The sequence below is a fragment of the Chrysochloris asiatica genome, unplaced genomic scaffold, assembly GCF_000296735.1.
Source record: "Chrysochloris asiatica unplaced genomic scaffold, ChrAsi1.0 scaffold00068, whole genome shotgun sequence".
NCBI lineage: Eukaryota > Metazoa > Chordata > Mammalia > Afrosoricida > Chrysochloridae > Chrysochloris > Chrysochloris asiatica.
Genome location: NW_006408586.1, coordinates 16790982 through 16794724, shown reverse-complemented (window position 1 = coordinate 16794724; position 3743 = coordinate 16790982). Strand labels below are relative to the sequence as shown.

At 38.7% G+C, this 3743-nt stretch overlaps 1 pseudogene; it reads right to left on the bottom strand.

Moving 5' to 3' along the window:
• Positions 1 to 1084: 1084 nt before the first annotated feature.
• LOC102837707 lies at positions 1085 to 1864 on the bottom strand (annotated as a pseudogene).
• Positions 1865 to 3743: the final 1879 nt, after the last annotated feature.

Genomic DNA, 3743 nt, shown 5'->3' with positions numbered 1-3743 from the left:
AACAAGGGATATGAAAGCAGGACTAGAAAAGACACAGAAAGGTAATCTGTGGTAGTATAATTCTTATACATATTGTTTCCTTTCTTTTATTTTAAACATGCTGACACGTCAAACAATCAAATTGGATTTAACTATGTCCCCAGTGGCAGACATTTTTCACAACTTAATTTTTGAAGAGTCGTTCTGGTATGGCACTACAGGATAAGCACTGGACTGCTAACCACAAAGTTGGTGGGCCAAACTCACCAACCACTCCTCAGGTTATATGAAGAAAAACATAGCATCAGGATTGAAGAGGCTTTTTAACAACCTGTGATATGCAGACGATACAACCTTGCTTGCTGAATGTGAAGAGGATTTAAAATATTATTTATGAAGATCAAAGACCACAGCCTTCTGTTTTCAGTTGCACCTCAGTGCAAAGAAAACAAAATTTCTCACCATTGACCAATAAATAACATTCTGTTTTTTGTTAATAAACGTATTTGATTTAAATAAATCCTCCAGTGGGAAATGGAGAATTCATTCCTTTTATGTGGAAGAAGGCTAAGTAAATATGATAAGTCAAATTTTACCTGTGTTGTTGTTGTTGTTAGGTGCCATCGAGTTGGTGCCAACTCATAGCGACCTTATGCACAGCAGAACGAAATACTGCCCAATCCTGGGCCAACCTCACTACTGTTGCCACACTTGAGCCTATTGATGCTGCCACTTGGTCATTCCTTCTCACTGGGGGTTTTCCTCTTTTTCTCTGACCCTCCACCTTAACAAACATGATATCCTTCCCCAGTGACTGGTCCTTCCTGACAATATGTCCCAAGTAGGAGAGACGAAATTTGGCCATCTTGGCCTCCAAGTAGCACTCTGGCTACACTTCTTTCAAAATTGATCTATTGGTTCTTTTGGCATCCCATGGCACTTTCAGTATTCTCCTCCAACACCGTAATTCAAAAGCATCAATTCTTCTACAGTCTTCCATATTTGCTGTCCAACTTTCACATGCATTTGAGGTTACTGAAAATATTCCTTTATTGGAAACAACAGTATTTCCACATCATGGTTCCTATAATGATCATTAAAAGTCTCAAAATTCTGTATCTCCTTTGGCTTGCTTCTCTCTTGATTGTACCATAGCTTTATTAATAGTTCGCTTCATATCATCATCTCCATCTTCATAAATTGTCTTTAGGATATTCATCAATCCCTCACTAGGACCTGTTTCAGTGTCATAGGAAGGCTTTCTTTTTTTCTTTCTCTTTGCATTCTTTTTCAACCTGAGTCAGAGAGTCCCACCATGTGTTTTCAGTTTTCTTTCTACATAAGATAAGGACTGTATCTGTCTTGACTTTTTTTGAACTGCCTTCCACAGAGATGTGTTTCAAAAGGTTGTTAATGACCATGGAGTAACTCTTACCATTTAGGTTCTTTGCTAACCTCAAGGTCAGCAGATCAAAACTACCAGTAGTTCTGCGGGAGAAAGATGAGGATTTCTGCTCCTGTAAAGATTATAGCCTTGGAAACCCTGTACAGGGTCACTATGAGTTGGAACCGACTCCATGGCACATAACCACCTCCTCCACCACCACCACCACCACCAGAAGATCAAATGACCTCTCTGTGAAATGCACCTGCACATTCTCAGTAGGGACTTGATGGACTCCAGTTAAAGTGTTGTGGATTTTTACAAACTTATCTGACTGATCTCATGAATAATTACTAATTTTCACTGTATATCCCATTGAAAAGGGAGCATCCACAGCCGCTGGCTTCTCATTGTCAACAGTGTCTGTTTTTCCTTGTGATTTCTACTGCATCTTGTTCTTGATTTCTGTCTCAATCTTGGCTTTTTCACTTGTAAGGGCATCATACTCTTTTTTCTAGTGGCCTTTTCCAGAAACACCTTGATGTCTTACAGATCTTTCTGTAGCTCTTCCAAACCAGAAGCCATGGTGGGGCCGGATCAGACCGAAGGCCAGAGCTGCAGCCATGTAGGGCAGAGAACAGGAAACATCAGACTCCCAATAAATATTCTTATCAATGGAGAAAACACTTAAGTTGTCAATGACTTCATTTTGCTCAGATCAATCATCAACACTCATGGATGCAGAGGTCAAGAAATCAAACTATGTATTGCATTGGGCAAATTTGCTGCACAAGAACTCTTTAAAATGTTGAAGAGCAAAAATGTCAGGTTCAGGACTAAGTTGTGCTTGACACAAGACATGGTATTTTTCATATGCATGTGGAAACTGGATACTGAATAAGGAAGACAACAGAAGAATTGATGCATTTGAATTATGATGTCGGAAGAGAATATTGAAAGTACATGTACTGCCAAAAGAACAAATAGATCTCTGTTGGAAGAAGTACAGCCAGAGTGCTTCTGGGAAGCCAGGATGGCCAGACTTCATCTTTTATACTTCGAACATATTGTCAGGAGGGACCAGTCCCTGGAGAAGGCTATCATGTTTGATAAAGTGGAGGGTCAAAGAAAAAGAGGAAGACCCCCAACAAGCCATCTTGGTACAGTGGCAGCCTCAATGGGATCAAACATAGCAATGATCTGAGGTTGGCCAAGAATCAAGCAATGTCTTATTCTGTTGTGCATAGGGTAACTATGAGTCAGTACCAACTTGATGGCACCTAACAACAGCAACAACAACTCCTCAGAAACCCTACACAGAGATGCTATTAGTACAACTGACCTGATGGCACTTAGCAGCAACAATTTATTAAAAGAACACAAAGTCCTTTGTATAATATTTTTTTAAAATAATTCATTTGCTCTCTTTATTCTTCCCTCCCTAAAAATCTTCCTGGTGATAATCAGATTGGCATTCAAATGTGAGTAATAAAATCAGTTAGCTATGTGTCAACATAGTCAGTATTCAATACATATTAGTACTGGATTCTAGAAGGAAAGATATTTACATTTGTGTACATATAAGACAGTTCACATGGATATGATAAAGTTCCATCCTTACATTCTTCATCTTCCATTTATATTGATTCAAATTGTGACAATTATAAATTGTTGATAATTATTTGAGATGTTCCTTTTCTGGGACTGTTTAAGTCATGATGTATTTGTGTATGTGTAGAGGATTAAATTTTAAGATAAGTGAGCATAATATAAGTATGGTATACTTAGAAGGCTACTGAAGCAGTTAACAGAAATAAACATCGTTGGTTCTCAAATTTTCAGATCACTGAATTAGGAAGCTATTGGGATTTGGGAAATTATTCTTTATCAATCTCAATTTTTCTCCTTCATTTTCATGCTCTCTCCCTGTGGAAGTGTGAGCTGGTACTGTATAACTGGCTCTCAGAGGCAGGAAAACTCTGATTTGTAGTGTTTGCCAATTTCCCTGCTGAAAATGTACCACTCCAATACTTGTCTGTCAGTGTGTTGTACTGTGATGGCTTGTGTTTCAGTCTGTCATGTTGTGGTGATTATGATGCTGAAAGCTATGCCACTGAAATGTTAAATACCTACAGAGGCATCCAGCAAACACCAGGAAGATCCTCAATGAGATGGATTAACCCAGTACCAGCAACAGAGCTTCCAGACTTTGACAGAGGTGGACCAGTTTTGAAGAGTTAGTCATTGAAAACTTTGTGAATTGTAGCATAGGAAAACTGTCACAGCTGGACCAATAAGTAACATCATGATAAACTGGGAAAATATTAAAGTTGTCAAAGATTTCATTTGCTTGAATCCACAATCAACACTCACGGAAGCA